The sequence below is a fragment of the Arabidopsis lyrata genome (genome assembly GCF_000004255.2).
Source record: "Arabidopsis lyrata subsp. lyrata unplaced genomic scaffold ARALYscaffold_3, whole genome shotgun sequence".
In the NCBI taxonomy this organism is placed as follows: Eukaryota; Viridiplantae; Streptophyta; class Magnoliopsida; order Brassicales; family Brassicaceae; genus Arabidopsis; species Arabidopsis lyrata.
In genome coordinates, this window is record NW_003302553.1 from 13,087,940 (window position 1) to 13,098,251 (window position 10,312).

The 10,312-nt window shown below is 34.1% G+C and overlaps 2 long non-coding RNA genes across 2 annotated transcripts; one reads left to right on the forward strand and one right to left on the reverse strand.

Moving 5' to 3' along the window:
* The first annotated feature begins 2,170 nt into the window (after positions 1–2,170).
* LOC110229798 lies at positions 2,171–3,636 on the forward strand. The gene is made up of 3 exons (XR_002333188.1): positions 2,171–2,216; positions 2,319–2,466; positions 3,573–3,636. It is a non-coding gene; the product is annotated as an uncharacterized LOC110229798 (long non-coding RNA).
* LOC110230288 lies at positions 2,854–3,596 on the reverse strand. Its single transcript, XR_002333401.1, has 3 exons — positions 3,511–3,596; positions 3,343–3,384; positions 2,854–3,159 (listed from the first exon to the last, which is right to left on the reverse strand). It is a non-coding gene; the product is annotated as an uncharacterized LOC110230288 (long non-coding RNA).
* Positions 3,637–10,312: the final 6,676 nt, after the last annotated feature.

The window sequence follows — 10,312 nt, forward strand, 5'->3', positions numbered from 1 at the left end:
GTGCAAATATCAAAAGCCTCTTCAAAACGAAAAAAAAAAAAACAAAAGAAAAAACGAAAACATTATAATAGTGAAATTTAGAAATCCTAGAAATCAAGAGGATTTGAAGAATTCTTACAGTAATAATCGCTACAAATCTTCCTCAATCTTGAATGATTACAATCGAGAGAAATATGCGAAACAAAGAAAAAACTTATAATAGTGAAATCTAAAAACCCTAGAAATCAAGAGAATTGGAAGATTATTGCTTCAAATCATCTTCCGTCATAAAATATCGATCGAGAGAAATATGCTAATTAGAGAAAGAAGAAGCAAAACAAAATCTGAGAAAATTATGAGTCTCTCTGGTAAGCTGTGTAGATGGAAGCAAAGAAAATCAGTAAATTTATAAGGGTCTATAATGTAAGGAGCAGAAACATGAAAGTATATATGATTACATGTCTATTCATTCGTAATAAATATTACCTAGAGATTCCGAGATTGAAGATCTCCTTAGCAGTTTTCACCTTCTTCTTAAACTCCCATGTGCAAAGCATATGCTATGTAGTAGACAGCATGTGTCTTATCAATCTCATTGACCTCCAAAAACTTGTAAATCACTTTCGCATCAGCGCAATGCTCCGCCTTCAAAAACACAAAAATTATGAGTAACATTGACAAAAAAAAAAATTATTTCGTTATGTAGTGCATGGTAAAAAAATATTTTACATCAGATCCGATGAGAGACAACTATCAATAATTAAACCAACACAAATTATAAAATTGTAAGTAATTTACAAAGAGACATAAGAGAAACGCTAACTAAAATTAAAGAGGACTCACGATAGATGTAAAAAGTTTGTTAATGAATTTAATGAAGAGGCATGTCTTCATCAACTCGTTCATTCAATCTCTTGATAGAAACTCCCATGAGCGGTTACCTAAAACATAATTCACACGATACAAATCAGCAAAACAATAACAATCTTGATAATTCATAGACCAAGATAATAACAATACAAATATAACCTCAAGAAAAGGTAAAAAATAATAACGCAAAATAAATCGATCCATAAAAGAACCAAAGCAACAAAAAAAAAGCTATAATATCAAAACGATATGTTTAGGCTAACGAATCTGAGTTCTAATGGTGTGGTTGCGGCTCTATATTTATAGTTTAATATCTAGGGCACACCGTCATAATTATCTCTAAAAATTTATTTTTTAAAATTGGAAAATTTCTTGATAAAAATATTCGTAATATATTTTAGTATCTATCTTAAATTTTTATAAAAATTAAAAAACAAAATATTCTATATTTTAATATTTAAAAACAAAATATTCTATATTTTAATTAAAAAACGAAATATTCCATATTTTAATAAAATTCACACGATTTTATTGTTTTACCCTCACCAAAAAATAGAAAACTGGATTTGATAGTGTATTCATTAAGGGTGATTAAGACTAATCATCACAAAACACGATTAGACTTATATACCCTTAACAACTAAGAACAAAAAATTTCGAATTGAGGTTGTTTAGGGCATTATTATAGAGATCAACACACGATTAGACTTATATACCCCTAATTACGAAGAAGGAGAAATTTCGAGAAGAACAATTCATTAAGGGTGTTTAGGACAAATCATTCTAACTTTTAACCACAGGCTTCCAATGCCCTAACTTTCAATATGGTGCGTTTCTACTTCTCAAATAATTATTGTAGAGATTGTTAACCTAAGAATATATTTTTTTGATGTATATATACGTTGTTATTATGTTAAATGACATAGTGTCATTCTATTATTGCGAAATATAAAATATTAAAGTACTGAATTAAATTATGGTTTGATATAAGTGTTAAAACATGTGCCTTTAACAAAAAAAAAAAAAAGTGTTAAAACTTGTGTATTAGGTAGTTGTGTTAAATTTGTCAATTTACTATAGTGAAAGTATTATTATTCGACATAGGCATGAGACTAAGGCTATTTCGGGTTAACCAATACATAAACAATTGGTTAATTTGGTTTATGAGTCTAAAACCCAAAATAACCGAAATTGTGAGATGTTTTTGGGCCTGTTAGCCCAATTAATTATATTACGGAGAAAAAGTTATAGTTTTTAAATTTATTAGTCCAGTTGGCCCAAATCTCTCTAGTTTATCTCGACTCTTCTTCTTCTTAGCACCAATGTCGAAGAACTGTTGCATGCATCTTCGCCGAATTAGATCCATGGTGAGTATTACCCAAGAAACATGATGTTTCTTTATCTTTTCTGTTCACATCTCTTACTAAATTCCGAAAAACTTATGAAATTATATCTGATTTCTATTTAAGCGTGTCAATCGAAAGAGAAGCCGGATACAATAATCAAAGTTGTCCAAATATGAAGAATGAAAGGAGCTGGAATCTGAGTTTGTTGTAACATGGGCAAGAATTTGATTTCGATGCGTGGCCAAGAACCAAACTATCAAGTTGATATCGGGTGAGTTTCTCATCCTTTTTTTGCAATAATTTAGTTCAATCGACTACGAAAAAAAACTAAATTGTTTGGCTGTGTATGAACTGAGTTAGAACCAATAGTTAATTGCAAAGGATGTTAATTTATATAAACTTTCTGATTGTTTGAGCTAAATCTGAGACAATTTTATTGGCATGACTATGAAACTAAAACTTAGCATTGCTTGAATTTGTTGAATACCAAAAGCTCAACCAAATAAATTCGTTACTACCTTATCATTATCAAACAACTGGAAAATGAGTAAATCTGCAAAAATTGCTGATACAGTTAAGAAAATATTGATGTTATAATTAATAGGGAACAATAAAATGAAAAGTAAAATAACACAAACCAAAAAAACACAAACTCGCCTAATTCTGAAAATATTTTAAATAACATAAGCCAAAGAATTCTTATCTTAAAAAAAAAAAAACTTAAGAAGTACCATATCATTCGTCTAATAAACGTCTTGCCGGACATGCATCCTTGTATGTCACGTAGACAACACCTTTGTAAGTCCTTAAACCTGCATCACATGTTGGACCTTTCAGAAAAAGGAAAGAGGAGTTTCAAGTGTGAATATCTTTCCATCTTATTTGAAAGAAAGGTTGTCCTTCGACTCTTGAAGGTTTTTTGCCTCCTATGAGAGCATTTTTCATCTTTGATTCCATGTAAAATCTGTTTATTTTAGATATAAAGGTTAGTAAAACGTTATTGTAGCTTTTATACTAAATAAAATTCAGATTAATACATATTCTTGAGTTAGTTAAATAACTTGAAATAGTCCTATAAACACAAAATAGTTTGAATATTTTTGATGCTTTTGATTTAATATTATCATTGGTTTAGGAATAACTTTACCTCAATCATCTCATAGACTCCTTTGATGGTCTTCTTTGTTCCCTGCAAAGAACAATATATCACGTTGGTAAGAATTTATTTAGAAGATAAATATTCTCATATTAGAAATAATACAAATTAATGTTACAGAAACAAATGTATCCTGAAGGTTTTATTTAAAAAGCTTACTTGCATATGAGCTAGATCCATATCGGTACGGAAATAAAAATTTTGTGGTATATGTCTTCCAGGTATAAAGAAGACTCACTTGAAGTTTCAAACCTGTCTTTTACATCTTGACATCACGGAGCAGAGGGAATGAAGCATCCATTTTGAATTTCAGAGTATTAAGATGATAAAATATCAATGAAAAAGAGGTAATTGTGTGATGAGTTAGAATGTGAAATGTACAACGATATTTATAGATAGTTTAGATGCTTAGGGTTTTGTCGCCATCGTGTGGTGAAAATCTTTGGTGAGCAAGCATAATATCAAAGATTCGCCTAGGAAAAAGGAATTTTGATTTATTCGGCTATGAATGTTAACAATGTTTTAGGAAAAATTAGTTTATGGTTTAAGTAACAATAGGATATTTTAGGAGATTGTGAAGTACAAAATAGGGAGGATTGTATTTGATTGAAGATTTCGTATAATTTAGTTATAGAACTCTTATTAAATTTTCGAATATGCTAGGAAATTAGGAATCTTCTAATAATTGATTTAGATTTTGGATCCATAAAATATCAGTTTAAATATCAGTTTGTTATAACTAATATATTGCCAAATAAATCATTAATTTCGTTTGGATTTTTTGTAGGAAAGTATCCAAAAAAGAAGGATCCGATTGATGGAATTGCGGGTTAAAATCAAATAAGGAACGATCCGTGTAAAAAAAATTCGGGTATAAAAAGTAAATATGGCAAGATCCGAATCAAAGATTTCCGGGTCAAAATCAATTAAAATCCGACCCGATTAGGAACCCCAAAAAATGTTGCAAAATGTAGATATAAGTCGGATCTGCCGGAACTCACCCGGCAATAACCTAACAACAGGAAAAAAGACAATTCGATCGGTCAATTTGAAATACAAATGGTGGACGTCGTCGTCAACAGTCGTCAAATATCATCATTTTGAAATACATGATAATATACTTGGGAATCACATTCCGATGATTTATGACTAAACAACAAAGGCAACTCGAATAATTACTTGGTAATCAAGTTCCAATCATCAAAGACTAACTAAAAGACAATGACTGTTTTAACAATTTATACTGTAAATTGTTACTGGCTAACTTTAGAATCTGTAGACAACTAACTTTTGTCCAATCAAGTTTTGTCTTTTTAAAAATTTCCGCCGCCACTATCTACTTTTTTTTACGGTTCAGCGACTTCTAGACGACCCTTTTAACCGCTTAAAGTTATATAAATTTTGATTTAATGTATTTTTCCAATTTCTAAATACATAGATATAAATTTATAAGGTTTAACTCCATGTATATGGTTATAAATATTTTAATTAGTTTTTGTTTACCATTTATTATTTTTATATAATTTTTATTCATAATATTACAAATTATGTTATAAACGCTCAAACCGCTTACAATCTCCTAGATTCCGATTAAGTGTTCTAAAGCGTTAGGCGTTAAGTCACTGTCCGCTTAGCACTTTATTAAACATTGATAATTATATAACAACAAATAATTTACAGCTACAATCGAACCAGTAATGATTTTATTTTAAAAAGTTACAGATGTTGTGAACTGTTTATCTCATTAATAGAATAAGGGATATATATACAAGAACAATAGCAGGATACAGAGAATAAGGTAAAACCCTAATGGGCCATGGGCCGGTTATGGAGTCCATCTATATGGTTTATAACACTCCCCCTTGGAAGACATAACTGTGCCCGATACTAAACCGGGATCTCCATAATGCGCTGGGGAATGTTGCCTCATTAAAACCTTACCAGGAAAACCCAGTGGGACAAAACCATGGTGAAGGAAAAAGAGTACAACACGCATTACTCCCCCTGATTTGAGCATCACTGTAGATCCTTAAATCCGTGCATCCCGATCTGATGAATGAGCTTCCGGAACGTTGAAGTCGGCAATGATTTGGTGAATAGGTCGGCTGAATTCTCACTTGACCGGATCTGTTGAACTTTGACCTGACCGTCCTTCTGTAATTCATGAGTGAATAAGAGCTTTGGCAAAATGTGCTTCGTCCGGTCTCTCTTAGTGTAGCCGTCCTTGAGTTGAGCAATACAGGCTGCGTTGTCTTCAAATATGATGGTCTTTGATGTAGTAGTAGCTGCGCCTTAAGGAAGGCTGCCTACGTACCCTTGGAAGGGATCAAGCCACACGTAGTTCCTATTCATTGACCATGCCATAATCTGATCTTATGAATAACCTGCATCAACAAATCAAACTAAACCAAAGCAAACTGGACCTTCTTTGGTTAGATCAGTATAGAATAAACCCAAATAAACAACGCAGGAAGAATAAACTTTAAAATTTAACCAAACCTTCCTTTAAACCTTTCCAGTGCCTTTGGGTTGATCATGAACTAAATTTAGACAGGAGACTCACGGCAAAACAAATGTTTGGTCTAGTGTGTCTAGCCAAATTCATTAGAACTCCTATGGCACTGAGGTATGGCATTTCCGGACTGAATGGATCACTATCCAATTTGAGGCTTCTCACCACCATTGGGCATGGTCAATGGGCGGGCATGGTCCTTATTAAATCTCCTTGAGTACTCTTTCCGTGTATGCCATTTGATGCACAAGGATTCCATTATTCACGTACTCAGGTTGTAATCCCAAACAGAACTTAATTATTGCCTAGGTCTTTCATTTGTTTGGTCGATTACCCAGAGGTTTAAATCATTCATATACACTGCTATGATTACAAATCATTTGTTTGCAAACCTCTTTATGAAAATACATGGACTGATGGGATCATTTATAACCTTCCATACGCCCACTTAGTCTAAGTCCATGAAAGGATTTGTCCAGCCTTATGCAGTGCTGTTCTCGAGAATCTTTCTTATCTTTGAGCTCAATACCCTCTGGTAATCTCATATATTATCCAGTGGACTTATATAAATATGCAGGCATTACATCCATTAGCCGCAAATCTTTCTCTTTTATATAGCCAGACTTAGCAAAGATTTAAATGTCTTAGCATCCACCACAGGGGAGTATATCTCCTCTATTTCTGGTCTTTGTGTGAATCCTTGTGCGACAAGCCGTGTCTGATATATTACGATTTCACTATGTTTATTTCACACAATCACAAAAACTCATTTGTCCCACTGGCTTTACATTGAATAGTGTCCTTTGTATTGGACCAAACACATTCTTCTTCTTAATGATTCTTAGCTCCACGTTTTATGATCTTGTACTATTTTAATCAATCAGGTATTTGAGTGCACTCTAGTATAGACGTGGGCTCCTGATCCTCATTCATTTCAGTTGCTACCTTGTGCGCAAATATTTTATCATTGATGTCGACATCTTTTCGGTTCCATTGTATTCTAGACATGATATAGTTTATAGAGATCTCTTTACAGTTTCAGGACCTTGAGGTTTGGCGTCCCAAACCTCATTGATTGGTACCTTAGGGTTATGTCTATTAGCCGGCCATGTCTATGGTTTCTTGAACCTTCTCGGTTTCCCTTGCACCTTTCTTTGATTTCCGAGGGTTCTTGTCTTTGGAACCTTTTGGGTCTACCACGTTTCTTACGTGTTGTAGCCTCTGTAGCAACTTGATTGTGTTCCTTGTGAACATCAATACGTACTGGTGCATTACAAGCTGGTATGTACGATTTTGTTACTCTCTTTGGGTCATTATAGGAATCTTGGCAACTGTTTTAGCTAGTTTTTGCAGATATATAGTCTTTTGGATCTCTAATGGAGTCCGAGGATCTTGCCATGTGAAGGATGTTTGATTCCATGTAAGTTCTTTGACCAGCTTGTTAGTCTCTCCACTTAGTGTTGGGAAAACGGATTCATTGAGATGACAATCCTTGAATCTGGCCTTTGGCTTGAGATACTTAATGATGGTGGGAGAATCATTGTTAACGTATATTCCCATCCCCTTTTGAAGTCCCATCATTTGCTCTCTGTGGTGGTGCAATGGGTACATAGACTAAACACCCAAATGTCTTAAGATGGGAAACGTCTCATGACCCGTTAGCAATTGGGATGGGGAATATCTATGCTCACTAGAATGGCCTGATGCGTATAAGCTCTTGTTGCATGTAATATTGCGTGTCCCCAAGCAGCTACTGTGAGTTCAAGTATGGACATGTGCCACGGGGTATACTACTCTCCCCCTCATGGACATACTGTAGCCATAAAACACTTGGGACATAATTTACCAGCATTATCTAGACATATATCTTAAGTATGTGGGCTCACAGACTTATGGTATGGGCCAGCAATCTAGCAAACACCAAGTTTCTAGTTGCTTTGACTGGTGATGACCTTAGTATGGGTTTCCCTTGTGTACATGCTACACACGTGAGGTCCTTAAGGAGTGTGCCCTTTTGATTTTAATATCAGCTTTACGCATCATGTTAGAACCAGGCTGGCCAAGCCGGTCATGCCATTAGTGAATTTCTCAGTAAACCCTTTTGTTTACTGTATTAGCCTCTATCATATTGACCTTGGCATAGTAAAGGTCTATGATGTGGGTATAGTCTCTAAGACCTTCTCATGGTCTTGGGTGCTCTTAGTAATATATGGGAATCCTTTGTTCCCTTCACCCTTAGTTTCAATGTGGAAACCATTCAAACACATTTCTTTGAGACTCAACAAGCCCCTTTGAGATGGGTGAATATGAAGCATCTGAGGATGCGTGCCCTTGGGAATATGGGCCTGCCATGGGCCTACCCTTAGCCTTCACTAAATTTAGCTATACCCGCAATTTGGCTAATAAACCATGTCTTTAGATATTTCGTTTATTGAATTCTCATAGTCATCTATCTCATGGTCAAAATCTTCTTCACCATCGTGATGAACTAAATGAGCTTCTAGATTCTTTTCAAACTCTCTTGATAGAGATCAACGAGATGCTTAGGTGTCCTGAACGTCTTAGTCCAATGGTTTCCCCATTCCTCATCAGTGGCAAACAAGTTTATTTGAGTGTTGTGGTTTGGGTATACCGTGGCCTCTACCTCGATTACGACCAAAGTCGGGTCGGCGGCCTTAACCATATGAATGGTTTCCTTGATCATATAAATTATAATTGCCACTTCTACCACGTTCATTCCATTTACCATGACTGTGGCCATGATACTTATCTCTTTGGACGTGGTTAGACTCTTTAGTCTCTTTAGGCTCTTTAGGCTCTTCAGCCCAATGGGCTTCTGATAATGGGGTAGGACCAGGAGGTCTCATTTCACTATTTATAACTCATTGTTTTGCTCAGCAAGTAGCAAAACAAGAGTTTAGACTTGCATATGTGGTAAAAACCTTTTTCACGATATTGTTGCTGAGGCAATATATTGTTAGTGTGAAAGGCCGAGAATGCTTTCTCTAGCAAGTCATTCTCAGTAACTTCCTCACCACGGAATCTTAGTATTGACACTATTTTAAATAGTGCTGAGTTATACTCATTCATGGATTTGAATTCCTGGAATCTGAGATTCTTTCGATCGAATCAGGCTTTTGGGTAATAGCACCGTTCTTTGGTGGTTATATTGATTTTTTTTTTTTTTTTTTCAACTCTGTCCTGAGGTCCAGAGGATTCTTAATAGTGAGGTACTGATTTTAAGACTCTCATTGAGGTGATGGCGTATGTTAGTAATCGCCTTATATCTTTCTCTTCTAGTGACATTGTTTTCTTCTACAATAGATTCACCAAGCCCTTTTTCCTTTAGGACAATCTCAGTCTCCAAAGCCCATTTTAAATAATTGTCACCAGAGGCATTGAGTGCCGTGTATTCATAATAGTTGATTTCTGTTATCTATAATATATAGAGTTAAATGAGAACTCATGTAATCGGTTAGATCAAGTCATGCGGTATTTAAGACCGAGCCATGCTTGTCTTCAGCAAGTGTTTTCTAAACAATCATGTTATATATATATATATATATGGATGAAATCAACTCTAGAAGATTGATCTAGTATGCAACAACCAAACAATCGGATCATACTAGATTAGGATATTAGGATTTTGCGGTTAAGTTTTAGGGTTTTAGCATCCGCGATTTATAGTACTAGGGTTTTTGCTAGGGTTTCGGTTTTATGTATGAAACTTTCTATTTATGGAAAATTTCCTTATATGGAAACTTTCTATTTTTTTTTGGAAACTTTCTATTTTGAGAAACTTGCTATTTTAGGGAACCTTTTATTTTGGGAAACTTGCTATTATACGAAACTTTCTATTTCTGGAAACTTTCCATATATGGAACTTTCTATTTATGGGAAAGTTGATCTTAAACCGTGACTAAGGGTTATTAAACCGTGACTAAGGGTTTATTAAACCGGTTTAACCTAGGATTTAGGGTTTCGGTTTACTTTCGGTTTAACCTAGAGTTTATATTAAAACATTCAATCTATCATACCATTAAACATCTTTCCATTCACTAACTTCTCAATTAATTCTCCAAACAAAAATCATAAATCAAATCACATGTGCCAATTTCATGCAAATTTTATCTTATCAAACTTTAATTGGATCATGTATATAAAGCATAATAAATAAATAGCGCTTATCTTAATTGGAGAAGAGAAACAGAGACCCGAGATCTGATACGGAGATTGGAAACAGTTATGTTTCTTAGCTGGTTGGGACCTCCTACAAAATCTCAATATATACAATCCTGATTCCTGAGAAACTCAAAATTTTTTTTTTTTTTTTTTTTTTTTTTTTTTTTTTGCTCATGGGAAACATGGCTATGGATTATATACATTAAATTTATTAAACACATATACTTAAACGTGATCGTTCGGTGCTTATCAATTTGATAATCAATA